The following is a 20,567-nucleotide window of genomic DNA, read 5'->3' as shown; positions in this document are numbered from 1 at the left end:
TTTTATCGATAAGTCCAAACTGTGAAGAACAACAGTTCCGTAGCCTTTACTGGGGATTGTGTGGTCATCCGCCTGGTGAATTGCACCTTCCTGCGGTGTAAAAGACACGAACAGTCGCTTATCGTTGCACATGTGGTGGGTTGCTGCTGAATCAACAACGAAGAAAGATCTAGACGTCTTCTGGACCTTTGCAACGTTTGGAGTGAAGCGTGAGACCATTGCCTTGTGCTGCGTTGTCCTGGACACCGGACCTTTGCCTTTGCTCTGGCCTCTTCCACGTGATGAGCTTCCGCTACGCTACTCTGTCTTGGCCCTGGGATATTTGCATTCCCTCTTCATATGGCCTAGACGTCCACACGAGTAGCATTTCACTGCCTTCAAAGCTTTGGCGCCATCTGGTGGTTCCACTGCACTCTGGGATGACGTCTGTGAAGACTCCCCCTTACCCATGCAGCTATCACCCTGGCGGTCTGCTTCATTCTGAATCATGGCAGTATCATGGGCTACTGTGAGCTGAGCAGTATCATGAACAGCAATCTGAGTGCCACAAGCATCAGCCAGCCTTCTGCAGCTAGCCATCATGACTCTGGCATTAGCCTTCTGCATCATCTCTGCTGCTTTAAACAAGCTGCTTTATACAAGCTGCGTCTCTGCTGCTTCAAGCCTCATTCCAAAGGCAAGTTCAAAACTGCTTTCGATTTCCAGCATCTGCCTTTGCCTTAGAGCCTATGCCTGTGCACAGCAAAACGGCTCTAAAAGTTCAAAGTCCAGCCATAAAGCCATTAACTAGGAGCTGGCAGGCTGCCCGGAGCATGAGCAACATACCTCTCATCAATCATCCTGACGTGCAGAGATATCGTCCGATCCGTCCCTCTGCATTCCTTTGCATTCTTTGCCGGCACTCCGAAGTCCATCCGTCACTTTGACTGCGTTGTTCTGGGCCGATAACTAAGGAATGTTGAATTGCAGTGTCCCAAGCACAGCGGAATGATGAGGAGTACGTGCCACATACTCTATATTACTTTATTTACACTTCAAAGCTGGTAGATTACAGAAAAACATCTTGCCTCTGCCGGAGCAGGGAAAGCATCCTCTCTCCTCTGAAGCACGGAGAGAACAACAGTGTGAACTGTGAAAAACAGGAAGCCAGTGTACGTCACATCCAGTCTCCTTTCCCGTGAGAAACTCCAACAGCAACTCTGACTGGAATGTAAACATTGTCTTGTGACAAGCATTTCGCTGCACAGTGAAGAGAGCAGAAACCAACAGGCAATGCAGATGGTGTGGGCGCCCCATTCCCCTACTCATGTAACAACAGGAATAATAAACAATTCATATACAACAAAGACTGCACAGATGACTAGATCTTTACCCCAATGCCTTTTAACTTTGAAGAAATGGCTACCAAATCTCCAGTGGTGCTGAAGAGAACTATCTTTATGGTAAACTTTTAACATTATTCAGTAAGGTAAAGAAATACGTAAGGAACTATCAGAACTACCCAAGTGGTCCTAATCCCTTGTTAAACCAGCTTAATCTCAACTGCAGGTTAAACAACTGGAACTGAAGAACTGATGAAGAAAGTCAGTTTGGTTATCATTCAGGTGTATATGCCAGTAAAGAACAAGGGAAGAGCCATCCCCAACAAATATGATATAACATTAGAAGAATGGTTTCTAAGCAGCAGCATGTTTTTTAAAGTTTCCTTATGCTGCCAGAAAGCTCCTTTCATTTGCTTAAAAGTGGTGCAGCAAAATGAAATCATTTTCACATATTATTATTATTTTATTCTGCTCCCTACCAATTTCCCTCCCCAGGCATTATCTTGTAGCTCACACAAGATAATGTATTGTATCAAGACGAAAGCACTACAAAAAAAGATCAAACAGACCACTTCAACATGTTAAAAGACTTTAATTCAAGAAGAATAGAGGCAAGGGGGGAAAGCAAGAGGATACATCAGAAAAGAATCCAAGGAATAAAGAGGTTATAGACTGAGTTGCTTTAACTTGTTGCAAGTGAGAGCTTGCAATATCCTAAAGAACAGGACATGTGGAAATGTAGTAGTGCAGGTGGAGATTTAAACTTCAGTGAACAGGCCTTCCTACTGCTTACTAGGAAAACCTCTGTTCTTGTGGAAGAAGACCACACAGATTGCCAACAGTTTATATATATTTGACTTATGTACAATGATGTAAGACCAACATTAACAGTGTAACACATTGAGAATGCTATTTAAAGTCAAGAAGAGTACACTTGTGGTTTAGATGTTATTATCCAAGACTCATGGATTTCAGCTTTCCTATTAATATGTATGAGATTTAAATACTACTACTACTACTGCTACTAAAATTTATATGCCACCCATCTAACTGCTTTGCCTCAGCCACTCTGGGCAGCTTCCAGAAAATTATAAAACTACAGTAAAACATCACATCTTCCCTATACAGGGTTGCATTCAGATGTCTTTTAAAAGTCAGATAGTTGTTTATTTCCTTGACATCTAACGGGAGGCTATTCCACAAGACAGGCACCACTACTGAGAAGGCCCTCTGCCTGGTTCCCTGTAACCTCACTTTTTGCAATGATGGAATTGCCAGAAGGCCCTCGGAACTGGACCTCAGTGTCTGGGCTGAACAATGGGGGTGGAGATGCTTCTTCAGGTATAAAGGGTTGAAGCTGTTTGGGGCTTTAAAGGTCATCACCAACACTTTGAATTTTGCTCTGAAACATACTGGGAGCCAATGTAGATCTTTTAGAATTGGTGTTACATGGTATGGCGGCTGCTCCCAGTCACCAGTCTGGCAGCCACATTCTGGATTAGCTGTAGTTTCCTATTTACCTTCAAAGGTTGCTCCACATAGAGCTCATTGCTGTAGCCCAAGTGGGAGATATCCAGAACATATACCATCCTGGTGAGACAATGTGCAGGCATACCAGATGGAGCTGGTAGACAGCTGCCCTGGGCACAGAATTGACCTGTGCCTTCATAGACAGCTGTGAGTTCACAATGACTCCCAGGCTGCACACCTAGTCCTTTAGGGGCACAGTTACCTCATTCAGGACCAGAGGATCCCTCACACCTGTCCGCCTCCTGTCCCCCAGAAACAGCACTTCTGTCTTGTCAGGATTCAACCTCAATTTGTTAGCTTCCATCCATCCTCCAACTGCCTCCAGGCACTCACACAGGACATTTGCTGCCTTCACTTGTTCTGATTTAAATGAGAGGTAGAGCTGGGTATCACCCACATATTGGTGAACACCCAGCCCAATATGCTCTCTCCCAGCAGTTTCATTTAGGTTTTAAAAAGCATGGGGGAGAGGATACAATCCTAAGGCACCCCACAAGTGAGTGCTCAGGGGTCCAAACACTCATTCCCCCACCACTACTTTCTAGACAAGATCCTAGACAAGTTTTCCAATGATACCAAATTATTTAGAATAATGATATCTTCAAAAGATTTTAAAGAACTCCAAAAAGTCTCTGTAAAGTGTTCAACACAAGCAACTTCAAAGTGATGGCGATTGGCACATTTTTATTTATTTAAAAGATGAAAATTTCATATATATGCTGATGGACTTTAAATTGGTGGTAACTACCCAGGAAATAGATTTCAGATCCTAGCAAACAAACAAGTACTGAAAATGTCAGCCCAATATGCTGTAGCCTTAACAGGAATATTCAGTATTAGGATTTATTAGGAAAGAAGAGTGAAATTAAAACAGTAAGTATCATGATAGAAAGACATAAACCCATTGTGCACCCACATATGCTTATCTTCCAGAATCCCCATTTCAAAAAAGGCATAGCTGAGCAAGGGAACCAACAGAAAAAGGCAACTTCTCACATATTTTTGCCAGGGACAGGGAGCATTTTCTCCATAAAAGAAGGCTTAAGAATGGTATCATTTAGGAGTTTAGGAGGAAATATGATAGATGTCATGAAATTATGAATAATGGCAAAAGTTGGAGATTCCATGCCCCCCCCCCAAGCATTATACAATTCAAAAAACACTTATGGAATTAATTGTCATGGGATAGGATGGTCAATAGTCAAGATTTTTTAAATAATAAAATAGAAAAAAAATCAGAACAAATCATGATGCATATTTCTGAAAGCCAAAAATGGATCTTCTCTGCTCAGAGGCCATATGCCCCTAGTAAATATTATCTATCTAGCACAAACAGTGGGAAATGGTTTCTCCAGCAGGCCTTGCTTCTGTAAAGACATTTGGGCCAAAAGATTTGGCTTCTGTCTTCTAGAGGCAAAGTACTGGACTACATGAACTTTTGATCTGATCCCGAAAATCTATCTTATATTTAATAAAACACATCATGATTAACTGAACTTGATAACTGAAGGTCTAATAGCATTAGTTTTATTTTATAAGAAGAAAAATGTATTAGTAGAGGGCTTAGACAGGCAGAGAAACCTACAAAGCAGTATGTTTCAAAAACAATATGTTGGGGTTGTATTCAATATTAGACATAGAGTAAACCCATTCAAATGAATGGACACAAGTTAGTCATGCCCATTCTTTTCAGTGGGTATAACCAACATTGGATGCAATCCTATGACTATATCAAGTATCTAATGTGATCTCTAGAGATGAAAGGAAAATGAGGAAGAGTTAAAACAAATAGCCACAAGTGAGCCCCAGATGCATAAATTATTTTCTTCTTCATATTTCCTATGGTTTTAGCTACAGTACTAGGCTGCATTTCTAACCCTGCTTACATGGAATAGAACTTACTTCTGAGTAGACATGACTAGGACTGTGATGTTACTACTGCCAACTTTTCAAAACTACTGGCAAATGTGTAGAAACGACAAGGGATAAAAAAGAAAGCCCATTGCATGGTCATTAAGAAAGGTAATGCTATTTTAACATTTTCAGCATTATCAGTATAAATATACTATACTACATTGTGCAAAAGAAAGAAAAAGATTTTCAAATGTGAACAGCCAATAATTACATTCATTTTCTATTTCACCGATTCCCTGATGGCCTATGTCTTCAGATGATTTCAAATGTCATTTTATGGCATCAGATATAGCTGCTGTTGAACATTCAGGGAAGCATTGCCTATTTATCTTTGAATGCCTGACAGTGTTATAGTTTTATTCAAATGAGAGCAAACAAGAACTTTAAAAAATATATATACCCTTTGAGATGAATATTGCTTGCAAACCGTTATGCAGAAATGTGCACCAGAGAGATTATTCTACCAAATGGGGGATGAAGTTCCAGCAGTCTCATTCCTCAGGACTGAGTTCTTTAAAAAGACAAAAGCAATTAAATCTTGAAGGTGTTACTTTAAAAAATGGATAAAAGGGCTGAAGATGCAAAAGGTAACCAAGAGAATTAGAAGCAGAGGAATGTAAACAAAATACAATATCCAGAAACAGTATAAAAGCCTTGCTCAATTAACAGCAAGTTGGAACAAGATATTAAATCCATACATTGAGGAAGAACCAATACATTTAAAAAGGATAATTTTCCAGTGCATGGTATAATAGACTCCATAGCCACCTTCCCACATTACTCATGTGAAGGAACAGCAGCGCTCTGACCTGCCTACTTCCTCCTTCCTTCCTTTTCCCCAGCCCAGTTACCCAACTGTTAGTTGTACACTTCATCAGGGGGAAAAGTTACATACTGTAATGGTTCTAGGGGGTTGCTCATGCGTAAGTCGTCGCCACACCTGGCTGAGTCACCTGGGTGAACCCTTTCTGTCCGGACAGCCACTCATCCATGGCTGTCTCAATCGCTGGCAGAATCCGTCAGTGGGCGTTTCTTGAACTTCTTCCAGCAAAGAAGTTCTTTGACGCCCAGTCGCCTCCTACTCTCCCTGTGCGGAAGTCCTCTGCGCAGGGAGGGTGTGGGCAGCGGAGGAACCGTGCTCTCCCTGCTGGTCTCCGGTGAGGCGTCCAGGAGCCTTCTCTCCGATTCCCCCATCTGCCCCCCTTCTCCACTGGTGCTACGCTGATTTCCTTCCCCACCAGATGGGCTGCCTCTCTCCCTACTGGGACCCTCTCCGGCATCCCTCTGGAGCCTTCCCTCTGCCTCTGGCTCCGATGGCAGTTCCCTGACATCCACCTCCCCCCAGGACCCCCTCCACCCCGGCCCGATATTCCGACTCTATCTCGTCCCTTTCCTCGGCCAACGATGCGGGGAAGCCCCTGAAGGAGCTGTCACTATCCTCTGAGGATTCAAACCCCGCTTCCCACCCGCTTCGGTCTCTACCCGCTGGGTGGCCCTCCCAGTCTGATTCTTCTCCCTTGGACACCTCCCCTCCCTCCCCTTTGGAAGCAGGAAAGCCCACAAAGTCCTCTTCGTCGTCTGTGGTTCCAAATTCTTCCTCCCAGAATCTTGCTAGTGGTTTTGGTTTATCTGGGAACAAGCTGTGGAATTCTCCCACCAGATAGCCGTCACTAATCTCCCACCAGATAGCCGTCACTAATCGACTCAGCGGGGACCTGGGTTCTCCCTCCCAAGCTACCAAGTACTCCACCTGGCGACCTCGCCACCTTGAATCGAGTATTTCCGTGGCTTGGTTGTGGCGTTCCCTCTCCTCTACCTGCGGGTGGGTGGTGACTCCTCCCTCCCGCCCCAGAAATTCCCGCCCCTCCCTGTACGGTGAAAGTAGGGACCTGTGGAATAACGGATGTATCTTCATGTTGTCAGACAACTTGAGCTTGAATGCCACAGGTTCACCTGCTGTGTTACCTCAAAAGGCCCTACCCATCTCGGCTGCAACTTTTTGCACCCCCCCTTTAGGGGTAACCCTTGGGTTAACAGCCACACCCGGTCTCTCACCTGTATGGCCTCCCCCTCCTGACGGTGCTTGTCCGCCTGCCTCTTGTAAACTTCCTTGGCCCATTCCAAGTTCATCTTGAGTTGCTGGTGCAAGGCTTCCATTTCTTCTACAAACTGCTCTGCCGCGGGTACACTCCATTCTTCCTCCCCCCTCCCCGGGACGGCTCTGGGGTGACACCCATAATTGGCCATGAACGGGCTCATTCCTGTGGACACATGTTCAGCATTATTGTACGCAAATTCAGCCATCGTGAGTTTCTCTACCCAATCATTCTGTCTCTCGCTGACGTAGCAGCGTAGATATTGCTGGAGTATACCGTTCGCGCTCTCTGCTTGTCCATTGGTTTCCGGGTGCCTAGCTGTCGAGAAGCCCACCTCTACCTGTAGCCAGCTCATGAGCTTCCTCCAGAACTGGGAAGTATATTGTTTCCCGCGATCTGAGATGACTCTCGAGGGAGCTCCATGCAGTCTGAAAATGTGATCCACAAACAACCTGGCTGTCTCCTCTGCTGTCACTGCATGTGAGCAAGCTATGAAATGGCACATTTTTGTCAGTAGATCGACTACTACCATGACTGCTGTCTTCCCCCTCGACTTGGGCAAATCTGTCATAAAATCAATGGACACCACCTCCCAGGGTCTTCCCGGTGTAGGTAAGGGTTCCAGTAACCCTGCGGGGGCAGCCCTCTCCCCCTTTGCCCTCTGGCATCGGTCGCACCCCCATATATATTCCCGTACATCTTCCCTCACCTTTGGCCACCAAAACTGCCTGGTGATGAGCAGCATGGTTTTGTACTGCCCAAAGTGTCCAGCTGTTGGGTTGTCGTGGAGTTGTTTGAGTACCTTCCCCCTTAAGTTCTCCCCTGGTACATACAGTGCCCCCTTACAGTACAGTAGCCCTTCTTTTCCCTCAAACCCTCCATGGTCTTCCCTTCCATCCCGGAGTTCCCTGATTTTTGCTTGAGTGAACTCGTAGTCTCTGGTAAGCCCAGCCAGTTCTCGTTTCCCAACCAACGCTCCCCCACATACCCATCTGTCCTCGGGAAACACGTGTCGGGTCTCCGGCGGTCCCTCTCCTTCCATGTACTCCGGCTTCCTGGAGAGAGCATCCGCTCTTACGTTTTCCTCTCCCGGCACGTATCGTATCTCAAAGGAAAACTTGGAGAACTCCTGAGCCCATCGAATCTGTCTCTGGTTGAGTACTCATGTGTTCCGCCAGTATTCCAAGTTCTTGTGGTCAGTACAGACCTGGATCTTGTGCCGCGCCCCTATCAACAGATGTCTCCATTGCCGAAAAGCTGCATAGATTGCCAGCAGTTCACGGTCATACACTGTATAGTTTTGCTCCAACTTGCTCAGCTTCCTTGAGAAAAAGGCACATGGCCTCCAGCCCTGCTTGGCCCCTGGCTGCAAAAGCACCTCCCCGATGGCTCGGTCAGACGCGTCCGTCTCCAGTCTCATGGGCTTCTCCAGATCAATGTGCAGGAGCTGCTCCTCCGAAGCAAACGCCTTTTTAAGTCTTTCAAAGGATTGCTGGGCACTTTCTGTCCACGCGAACTTCTTTTTGCTACTGAGACAATCTGTGATGGGCGCGGTCAAGTGAGCGAAGTTCTTTATGAACTTCCTGTAGAAGTTGCTGAACCCTAAGAGCCTCTGCACATCCTTCCGGGTTTTGGGGGCCTTCCATTCCAGCACCACCTTCACCTTGCTTGGGTCCATAGCTAGGCCCTTGTCTGACAACTTGTATCCCAGAAACTGGCATTTTTCCAGCTTGACCCACAACTGGTGCTTCTGCAGTCTCTGTAGTACTTCCCTGACGTCCCTGACGTGTTGCTCCTCATTGTCCGAATAGATCAAGACGTCATCCAAAAAGGCTACGCAATTCTTGTACAGCAGGGGCCCCAACACGTGGTGCATGAATCCTTGAAAGCAGGCGGAGCCCGATTGTAATCCAAATGGCATGACTAAGTACTCAAAATCCCCTAGGGGGGTGAACATGGTAGTTTTCCATTCGTCCCCCTCCCTTATCCTAATCAAATTGTAGGCTCCCCTGAGATCCAGCTTGGTAAAAATTTTCCCCTGTCTCACCCGTGTTAAGATGTCATGAATCCTGGGCATTGGGAAGGTCACGGGTTCTGAGACCAGGTTGAGCCCCCTATAATCCACTACAAGCCTGGGCTGATTAGTGTCTTTTTTGTCCACAAAGAACACCGGACTGCCCCCCCACCTTTGATTCCCTTATGAACGCCCTCTTCAGGTTCTTGTCAATAAATTGCTGCAACTCCTGCATCTCCCGGTCGGACATGGCGTACAGCTTACCCACCGGCAGCTGAGCCCCCGGGAGTAAGTTGATTTGGCAGTCAAAGGGCCTATGGGGGGGTAGTTTATCTGCCTCCTTCTCGCTGAAGACTTCCTTCAGGTCCGCATATTGTGGTGGCACCTTCCCTTTTTGTTCCACGGCCATCCCAGCCACCCTGGCCACCGTCATTCTTGGGTTCTCCCCCCCCAGTGTTCCAAGCAATAAGCTGACCCAAAGGTAACTGACCACTGATACCATGACACTACTGGATCATGCCGTGCTAGCCAGCTCATTCCCAGTATTATTGGGGGTCCTGCCAGTGTGGCCACATGAAAGGTGATGGTCTCCGTGTGCCTGGAAACCCTCATTCGCATTGGTGGGGTCTGGTGTGTCACTCCCCACCCCAGAAGTTCCCTGCCATCGATGGTGGTGACTTGCAAGGGAAAATCTAGGGGCAGTAGGTGGAGTTGGTGCTCCAGAGCAAAGTCCCTGCTGAAGAAATTACATGAGCTGCCTGAACCCAGCAGCCCCTTAACTTTGACGGGGTGCCCATTTGGGAGTTCTAGCACCACCTCTATGGCTATAGCTGCCTTGGGAGGGTCAGGCTGGGGCACTTCTATTGGTTGCTGGCCTGGCTGCTGCCCCCGCTAGTTGGCAGCCAGGCGTTGTCATTTCCCTGCGCCTGCCCTTCCTCCCCCTTCTCCTCGCAGCCAGCAGCCCCCACCATGCCTTGCCAGGCCTTTCTTTGAGGGCAGACCTTAGCAAAATGCCCTGGTCGTTGGCAGAGGAAACACTTCTTGGTAGTTTTCCAATCCTTCCCCTCCCTTTTGCGACCTTCACTGGAGTTTGAAACCTCTCTCTCGCGTGCCATCAATTTCCATTGGCTCCACCGCTTGGGAAGGCTGTCTCGGTATCTCAGGAATGCAGTAGTCATGGCAACGTTCCCCTCTCCCTTCGCGCTTCTCCTGAGCCCGCGCTTCCTGGCGTACGCCAATAGCAAGCACAGCTTTGGTCAGTTCATCCATAGACCGGGGGCGGAGTGCGCGGGACAACTCGTCCTTTACTGTTGGGGACAGCCCCTCCTTAAACAACATTTGAATCGGTTCAGAGTCTAGATCCCACCCTAGCCGGTGGATTAACATGGCAAATCGTGACCAGTAGTCTCTGACTGACTGGCTCCCCTGCCTGCACCCCATCAGTTCCTGCCGAGTCACACTTTGCTCAACTTTGCTGGAGTACATCGCATTCATCGCCTGGAAGAATTTCTTAAGGTCCTCCAAGGCATCATTTTGCGTCGCCATTAGGGGCCTGATTCATTTGCGCTCCCCATCCTGCAGATGCCCCATGATGTATGCCACCCTCTCCCCGTCATCAGCAAAGTCATCATGCTGCAGTTCCAAAGCGTACTCTATTTCCGTTCGGAAAGCATTGTAGTCCTGGGGCTTCCCACCAAACTTGTGTACCAGCCCCGGTACCTTCCTTGCGATGGGGGTGGGTCTGACCTGTGCATCTTGAGCCCGTCTTTCGTCCAGCCGTGCCGTCAGGATAGCTACATGATGCTCCAAGTCTCGATTCCTCTCTGCCAGACTCTGCATTGCAGCTGGTTGCTCCGGCTCTCTGGCTGCCCCTGTTCGGCTCATCGTGCTGTCTTTCTGCTGCTCCGCACAAGCAACGTCGGTGACTGACGGATTGCTGTAATGGTTCTAGGGGGTTGCTCGTGCGTAAGTCGTCGCCACACCTGGCTGAGTCACCTGGGTGAACCCTTTCTGTCCGGACAGCCACCCATCCGTGGCTGTCTCAGTCGCTGGCAGAATCCGTCAGTGGGCATTTCTTGACCTTCTTCCAGCAAAGAAGTTCTTTGACGCCCAGTCGCCTCCTACTCTCTCTGTGCGGAAGTCTTCTGCGCAGGGAGGGTGTGGGCAGCGGAGGAACCGTGCTCTCCCCACTGGTCTCCGGTGAGGCGTCCAGGAGCCTTCTCTCCGATTCCCCCATCTCCCCCCCTTCTCCACTGGTGCTACACTGATTTCCTTCCCCACCAGATGGGCTGCCTCTCTCCCTACTGGGACCCTCTCTGGCATCCCTCTGGAGCCTTCCCTCTGCCTCTGGCTCCGATGGCAGTTCCCTGACACATACCTAGGCTTCTCTGGGATTTGGAACTCTACCTAGGTATGGACATTGGTGGGAGTGGACCATGGAAAGCCACATAACATCAGGAATTGGATCAGACATGTGCCTTGTTCCCCTTTTCTGGTTTTGGATCTCCTCTACACATGAATGAGCTCATAAGATCCCAAACACATATTTTGTCTTCATTAATTCAAGGTTTAAGAGTAGTGTGCAACAATAGATGGTTTGCCTATGTTCCAATATATGTTGTCTTCAAAGCATGTGAACTAGCATGGCTGCCTTATGCATTTTTGTAAATAATGAATTTTTTAAAAAGGTTTTGAGTCACTAATGGAAATTTTGGTTCCACTCATATCTAGGTGTCTCTTCAAAAGCTGAAGAACTGCAGCATTATTCCCAGTCAGTATATTGGGATTTTTACCTTTACCTTACCTATTTGTATAATCTAAAGTTGGTTATTTAAAGTTGGTTAACATTCTCAAAGTTTATTTTTCTTATACTGTGGACCACCCTTCACACTGTTGACTTGGCACAGTGAAATGAATGGGGCTTGCATTAGGGTGGCTGTGTGATGTTCACAGGCCATTAATTCCCTTTGGACCTGTACTGCGCATTTCAACTGAGTTTAATCAGTTTACAAAACCACAACTTTCACATTGATGTCTTCTTATAAACCTTGAAAATGAATACATTTGAAGGCATTTTTTCTCTCTCCATAAAAAATTATTCCTCCCCCCACTTTTACGTTTTTTTCTAGCTTGGCACTTTTCATTTGCATGAGATTCATATCATTATATATCCAGGGTTCATCTCTCCCTGATGATCTCTCACACATAGAGCCCTAATCTTCTCTTTGTGACAACATAATCATTTCTGGAGCGGCTAATTGTAAAATTTCACACAGAGGATTAAAACTTCAGTTCAGGAACATGAAACTATGAGCGGATGAATTCTAATGGAAAAGGAATCTGGTTGGAATACCAATAACTTTAAATAGTTGAGGACGATGAAACAAAATACACGCTGTAGCCAATGGAGGCTGTTCTACCAGAACCACAGGGTTATAGCCCTACCAGGGAGAATGTGAAGCATTTTTTTTTTTTAAAAAAAACCTCCCTCAAAAAAATCTCAAAGCCACAGACTCTTTCCTGTTCCCTCCACATTTGTGCTTCCATTTGAACTCAAGGGAAGAACCTCAGCAGACACTTCTGTCAAGCTACTGTTTTCTGGCGAATCAGGTATCTGCGCCACTCAACCAATCTGAATCTAAAAGTATAGCTATGGCAAAGAGGTCCCTCCCATGTGTCTCTGGGCAGAAAAAAAGCCACATGTGAAATTTAAGTAGTTGTCCTGTCAGCTTTTTAGCCCTTGTTGTGAAGGTTCTTCCGCCCTACCCTGCTGTTGTTAGGAGGGCAATTCAATCCTAGACAGGACTGCATGAAGAGCAGCCCCTGAGTTTGCCATAGCTGATTCCTTGAAGGTCACACTTCCAAACGGCTCAAAACACATTATTTGTAGCTGATTCACATTATTTATGTGAATGGGGAGAAGGACTGGGTGGTTGGTGTGTCATTTCTCTCTGTTGCAACTGTAGATACCATAACCATGTGTGTGTCTCTGTGTTTGAGAGAATATGGAAGTTCTGCATTTCTATCTAGGTTTTAAACATTCTCTCTTCCTCTCTCTCTGGTTGGCTACTGTGGGAACAGGAGGCTGAATTAGAAGGACCATTGGCCTGAGCTAACAGGACTCTTATGTTCTTATGCAGCTGCAGCCACAGAAAAGACTCTTTCTCTCATCTTCATTGACCAAGGCTTCACCATTGTTAGGACAAAGAGACTGCTTTCTTGAATGGATCTTAGCTGCAGCCTGGCTAGAAGGGGAGGAAGCAGTCCTTAAGGTATCCTTATGAGTTGAGCTGTTCCTTAGGAATAGCTACTAGACTATGTGGGCAGGAAGCAGTTTCCCATACAGCAGGAGTTTCTATATTTTTTTTATTAAAAAAAACAGCAAAAGGTTTCTCTTCTTCAACTTTTATTTAACTGGCCTTTATAGGTCTGAGAATCAACTTGAAGTCGATGGTATTGATTATGTTTCAGAACACAGCTCTGTGACAGTCTGTTCCAAAGTGGCAAAGGTAATCAGCCTTCATTTTAGATTGCATTTGTCAGCACAGTGTATTTCCAAACTGTGTCTTTGACAAAGTGTTTTTAAAGCCTCATTTACCACAAATGTGCAAGATTTCAGTCAATAACCAAATATTGCTACGTTGAAAAGAAGGGGGAGGGGGAAGACTTTTTTAAAAAGCTAAGCTATATTTCTGGGGTTTGCAAATAGTATTTGATGGATGACAAGCAGAGATGTCAGGTTCAAAAAACTCTGGATTCACCCCGCAAGGAATACTGGATATGTCTCCAGACGAAGTGTTTCTTTTTACTGTCTATATGCAAGAAGATAGACTTCTGGACATGTGAGAACTCAAGAATGAGACTGTGTAAACTTTGTGCAAACACCTACATATGATCTAAGTTCTGTGCCAAGAAAAACTGAATTCTTCAATCAATATAAATTGTGAAAATGAAACAAAACTGCAAATATTTCATTAATGTGCATAATTTCTTCTGTACCTACCAGTCATGGGGAAATGGAAGGAGTTTCGAGGCATTTAAGCTTCACTCCTTGAAGATGCTGCTTGGCTGCCCATTCATACCAGAGATTTCGCTGAGTATCACATTCATAACATAACTTCATAGTCATAAGGGCTATAAAAATAGCATTTTTTGCACTTTCTGTGCCTCAGATATACCTGTTCAAAGTCATTGATTCTCCACCATTGAGGGCTATGCTTCATATGTTGTGCAGTTCTGTGATTCCCCTTCCTCCTAGTTTTTTCTATAATAAAAAGTAGCCAGAAGGCTGAAATCGAATGAAAAGAAGGGACAAGATTTGGGAAACTCAAAGCCTCTCCTATTCGCCATGTCCCCATTTCTGTTTACTGTCTATAAAGTTACTTTTTAGTAAGCAACAAAAACAGGAACTATCATAAGAAAAAAGCAGAGCTGTCCATCACATACTTTTAAGGGTTTGATAAGGTGGTATTAAGGTTACTGATGGATATGTTGTCTACTGGAATAGTGTCTTTCTTCTTTCCCCATGCATACAGGATCCCTGCATGGAGTAAGCAGAAATTATCTTACAACAATTGAACTTCCTCTTACGACAGTTTAAATTGATCTATGATGACACTCATTTCAAGGGCTGTCTACTATTTCAATGCACTTACTTCAAATAACATGTTTTCCGAATCACCCCCAAACAAAAGGCTGCCACACTGTATATATCTGGGAGTATGCATTGATATTCTCCAAACTCAGAAAACAGGTATCATGTTTCTTTATCTTGAACATAGTGTTACCTCCTAGACTATGAGGGCAATAGAAACCAATTAAGGGGCAACTCGATGCTGGCAAGATAGATACCTTTGCCCAAAACAAATCAGAATTGTACTCAAATATACGAGAAAAAAATGTGCATCTCAGGATTTGCTGAGATTTTTTGGGAGGGAGAACCAGTTTTGATTTAAAACTAGTTGGTATGGAGGTTGATTTGCTCTGATATTTCTGGGAATTGGCTTTGCCTGTGTGCTTCTTGCTTCATTCCTATAATAGCTATTTGATCGGTACATTTGCAAATAGATAATTAAACGAACACCAAAAGCCTACGCTAGATTTTGTTGTTTTAAAAAATCTTTTCAAGCTGTTCCTGAACTGTTGGAATCATTCTACCACCCTCTGGAGATTATTTGGTTCAGTGCCTGCCCCACCCTCCCATTTTGTCATCTATACATTTTGGACACAAATGTGGATCCAGATTTAATATTGTTTTGCTTTAATATTGTTTAAGAAAGCAATGGGCTTGGCCATACTCCCTTCCAAACATCCTCTCTTTTCCTGTTGCTTCCTTTATCCACCACCATGAACTACCATTAAAGCTATAATCCTAATCCCACTTACATATTTTTCAACCCAGTAGGATTTACTTCCGAGTTGACATGGTTAGGCTTGCACTGTGAGTTGTGTTTGATGTGGTTCTTGTTGTTTTGTTATTGTATTGTGAATTGCTCTATTTTAAACTCATTTATTCTTTTTGTAAATCACCCAGAGACTTTTTTTTTTAATTATGTGACTAAATTGTATTATCATCATCAACAATGGTTTGGAAAGAAGCAGATTACCTCAATAGTCTATCCTAGCTCTTCTCATAGCCAAAACTCAGAGGAGACTGACAACCCATGCAAATGATTGTGATTGTAGTATACTGGGAAACTAATTAACTGTGATTACAAGCTATACCTGTTCTTCAAAAAAAAAAAAAGTTTCCACTTGTCGTCACCCCTATTTTCTGCTTTCCCCCTCCCAACACCCATGAAAACTCAAGGTGTTCCTCTAGCCGGTGTGGTTTCATTTCTCAGAAAAAAAAGGAAATAAAATGAAAATGTACCATGTTTAACTGTTTGAAGTTTCAGAGGTGGCAAAACTACTCAGAATTTTGGAGACCTGCCTTGACACCCCTTGTTAATGGCTTAATCTGACTTGAGAAGGAGAGGTTCTGCTCTGAACCACCCTGATATGCCTTGTTATTTGGGTTACATCATAGCAGATACTCATTCCTACTATATATATAGAGAGAGAGAGAGAGAGCGCGCGCGTGCACACGCCCAATAGGCAAGTTTGCTCTTTAAAAACTATAATTCTTCATGAGATAAAACTGTCTTTCAGTAGTTCACAAAATGCAAACATTTAAGGACTGAGAAGATTCATTAAAACCAAGTGGTTCCGTGAAGAAAGTTTACTTCCATCATTCGGTTTATTTCAAATGCCAAACAGGAGACTGATCAGTGAGAGCTACTGGAAAAGTAAATGTCAGGGCTAAAGGAAGCCTATATTTAGTTTTTCAGAAAATCCTCTAACAACCATGCTGGTTTATCTTCCCTTTTTTACTCTGTGTTTAGACTACAATTTATATTGTATTTTTTCTAAATGGCTTATATAATACATTTGTTTTGAAAAATATGTGGTATTCTCTTAAGTAGTTTGCATTTCCCCCCTCCTTAGCTCATTTATTTCAATACATTCTGAATTTGAAGGCTGTTTAATACCAGTTATGTGATGGATCCTTCCTGTGCTGTTAACCACACACACACACACACACACACACCATGCCAAATGCTTGAAAAACATACAGAAAACCGTAAGTGCCAAGTTGAGACAAGAACAGGTGATAAATCTCTTGCCACTGAATCCTGCCCTTGAATATCAACTGGAGTTGTGTGCTTGCATTAGGGTGTAGGATTTACCTTTCAGTGTAACGAGCTTTAGATTCAAAGGTGTGACAGGAGATTAAGAACAAAATTCTGAGTATTTATTGTCAAGACTAAAGCAGAGGACAAAAAGACCTACACAATGGGTGGGGGGGAAAGGGAAATAACCTCATGTTATGCACTGTTTTGGTTCAGTTCACCCAGTTTCTATTCTTTCTGGACTCCATTTGTGTTATTTAAAGTGACTCTGTTAATACCTCTCTTCTTTTCACATTTTTCACCAAAGCTTATTTCAGCATTGTGTACTTCCATTCACCTTCCACCATATTTGCACTTGCCCCATTCCACTAAATGACATGACATATCCTTTCCCAACTGTTACCCCCCTTGACATCATCCCCCATCTGAGACCAACAGTGTCCCCTGCCTTGAAATGTCATCAAGTGACCACCATCCTTGGATACTACATTTCAAGAGATGTCAGCAGGTCAGCTGCTGGACATAACACTTATGAAGCTTATTTATGGAACTGCTTCAGTTGAGGCTGTATTGTGGAAGCATCTTTACGTACAGAAGGTGCATCTGACATACTCTTTACCTTTTGGCAGAGAGCTGACATTTTGTTATTTACATTCATTATGTGGTTATGTTTCATTACCCTCCCTAATAATATGAGTCAACTAGATGGCAAGATCTCTGGCAAGCATTTGAGGTAGTGTTTTTCCATGAGCAGTCTTTTGTACAGGGTCAATTACAAATAAACAGCTAACATATAAAGCTAATTCAGCAATATGTGAGTGGTTCATCTTAATAGTTGGAAAGTTGTGTCCAATGGATGTTAGCAAACAGGACAATGGTTTATTTATTTATTTGAGTTGAGGTTAAAAGCATCAAGCAAAGGGTATGTGGATTTCGCTTAAATGCAAGGGAAGGGGTTGAGTTTGGAATTAATGACACAGGCAAGGGACTAAAGCTTTTAAATATGGTTTTTCCTATCCTCCACAGGCGTTGAAGCAAAGAAGATGTGAAGTGATGCTTTCAGGTTAATTGCAAGTCAAAGGTGGAACACTCTGCAGAAACAGGAAGATGAATAAGTAAAGATTAGTCAGTGAAATTAGTGAGTGAAACTCAAAGAGGCTCTGATTTACACTTTATGTAAATGTCATGGATTATAGCAGTACATAGGGTAATCAAGACTTACAGATTCTAAATATTTTTACACCTGTAATCCCATGTCCAAAACTATTATTTACCCTGACCAACACATAACTGGGAAGAGTTTCTGTGATGCAAGGTGGGCCTCTAACAACTACCAGTCCAGGGTGGAATCTACACACATATAAAAACCGTTCTGAAAAATGTTATTTTTTAAAAGTGTTTTAAAAAATACATTGAATTTTCCATAAGGCTCACCATCGTCAGCTAGTGTCCTATTGTATCTTCCACTTAAAACACACTTAAATGTTTTATTTGCAGCTGTATAGCTGAGTCCACCATCTGTGAATTAGAGCACTGATATAGCTAGGGAAGCTTTTAAAATCAGATCTTTGCAAATTATGACATGAACTGACATGATCTGCACCTCCCAGACTGATGTGAGGATCAGAACTTAGTTGCCCACTGACTTTTGCAATTCCTGCACATGCTAACATAGTTCTCAGCTCAGAAAATATATAAAAAACCTTTTTAAACTGAACACATTAAGAAAAATATGTTTAGAAATGTGTATTTTGAGAGAAACCATCCTGCAAATATATATACCTAGGTGTGAATTTTCATGCTGTTAATTTAAAACAAAATTCACAGATTTATTCAGAAACGGGATGGAATGGGCCTATACATGAACACTGTGTAGGTGGGTTCAGGCATGACCAAGGCTGAGATTCAGCTCAAAAAGGATTTGCTGGAACATCAGGAACAAGAAGAACAAGAATGACAAACAGGGGCACTTGGCCCAGTATATAAACCTTAAGCCGGCCCAGGCAAAACAATAGGTCACCTTAATGCTGCATTTAGCGAATCACAACACTGACCTTATCTCAGCTGGTATTGGCTGGCTGCCAGCTACTAACAATATCATTGGAGGGTTTTAGAATCCTCTCTGTCTTTTGTTACGCAGATGAGGCTCCTGAGCTCCAGGAGGCCTATGTAGGTCTGCATTTCATGCATACAGCCTGGCTTTGGTCTACAATGCCTGTATATATAGCAAACATGTCATGCAAAAGTGACATGGACTGAAAATAGACTGATTCATTCATCCCAAGGCATAATGGAACACAATGGATACAGTGCCCATGTGTTGTTATGAGTTATGAAAATTCACCACTTCAAAAGTGAATGTGAAAAATTGATTTTTTAAAACAAATGGCTAGTGCAGGCCCTCCAATCTCTATTAGAACACTACCATGATACAGAGAGGATACAGAGGATACAACCTTTTGTCCACCATTGTAGACCTGATCCAAATTGGAGGCTCTGCACCTGCAATTTGCATAGCTTGAAATGTCCAATTTGTTTCCATGCAACATTTTGGGCAATGTAAACGGCAGGTCTGGTACTGATGGTTGGGTGTAGTTTGATCTGGATTGAGCCCCCTACTAATAGGGTCCTGAGTCAAATCAGGGTCCTTGTCCTGGCTACTCGAAAAAACAGAAAAGGAAAAAGAAAGCCTGAACTTAACAGTGGAGCGATGTGGCTAACGCCATGTGTAGCTTGGCCCTAAGCCATAACCCAGCTGGCAGTGCACATTTGTTTCTCTATCTGGGTTAGGAAATCTGTAAGGATGGCAGAGAAGAGAATGTGCAAAGTTAAGAAACAAGCATGTGGCTAATTGAAACTTCATCTGTTAACCTATCCCCAATTCAGCCAAACTCAAGAGAACATAAAACGTGCAAAGTCTGCATAAAGTATTAAGGACTACAGGTGGAGGTCATGAACACTCTGCTCTGTGACCCAAGCATTTACTACCAGAGTGAGGAACAATTTTCAGTTTTTTACATCCTTAAAAGAGCCTAGTACTGAGTCCTAAGTTACATTAGAAAAAGTCACTGTATTTCTAAATGAGAAAGAAACATATCAACACAGCAGTGCACAGTTTCAGACAGAGTTGGGCGGAAATGAATGACAGCAAAGACACAAACATTTTTGTAAAGAAATATGCATAAACATGCAGAATGGTATGACAGCAACAGGTCAGGGGAATGTTTATATGCATAGGAGATATTTGTGAAAAGACAGATCATTAATCATGAAGACTTCAATTACCCTGGCACTGACTTATGAAATGAATAGCAAAGGTTATTTGGGGAGGTAAAATAGAGTTATTTCCCTCCAAATTTGCTGAGCAATCAGAAAGGCCAGAGATGGTTTTGGACCTATTCCCAAGAAAATAAACTATAAATGATAAATGAGATAAAAGTTGGCGAATATTTGATTCTTGTGATCATGGAATAACAATTTCAGCTTTTAAGCACCCCAAAGAATATTCATAAAACTGGGGGCACAAAAATGATTGGTCTTAAAAATGGTAGGCACCGAAGGAATGCAAAACAGAAATGATCAGAATATTTTAAAGCAGGCTGCTTAAAATGCGGAGAAAAATTGCAAGTGTCAAAGGAAAAAAAGAAGAAGGCTATACCCACTTGCAGTTATTGGCTTGGATTCTAATGTACTTTCCATGAATGGGACAGAATTCATGTTCATGTAAATGGGCTTCCTAGCCTTCCCCATTGGTCTGCAGCCTCATGTATCTCCAGATTTGCCCCTATGGGCTGAGCAGCAACCATGGAAATGATGTCGGGGCAGGTGAAATGGGGAGTTGATGGAAATCATTTTGTATGTACAACTATTACCTAGCTGAAATATCACATTCAAATGATCAAGCATGTCTGTCCTATTATATCAAATACTGATGACACTACAGTGATAAGGGTTGTAAAGTCTTGCCTATGGTACATTGTGGTAAGGGCTGGCCCAAGAAATTTTGCCAGCTGAAGGAGAC

Source organism: Podarcis cretensis, assembly GCF_951804945.1.
Source record: "Podarcis cretensis genome assembly, chromosome: 7".
NCBI lineage: Eukaryota > Metazoa > Chordata > Lepidosauria > Squamata > Lacertidae > Podarcis > Podarcis cretensis.
This window is presented reverse-complemented; position numbering follows the sequence as displayed.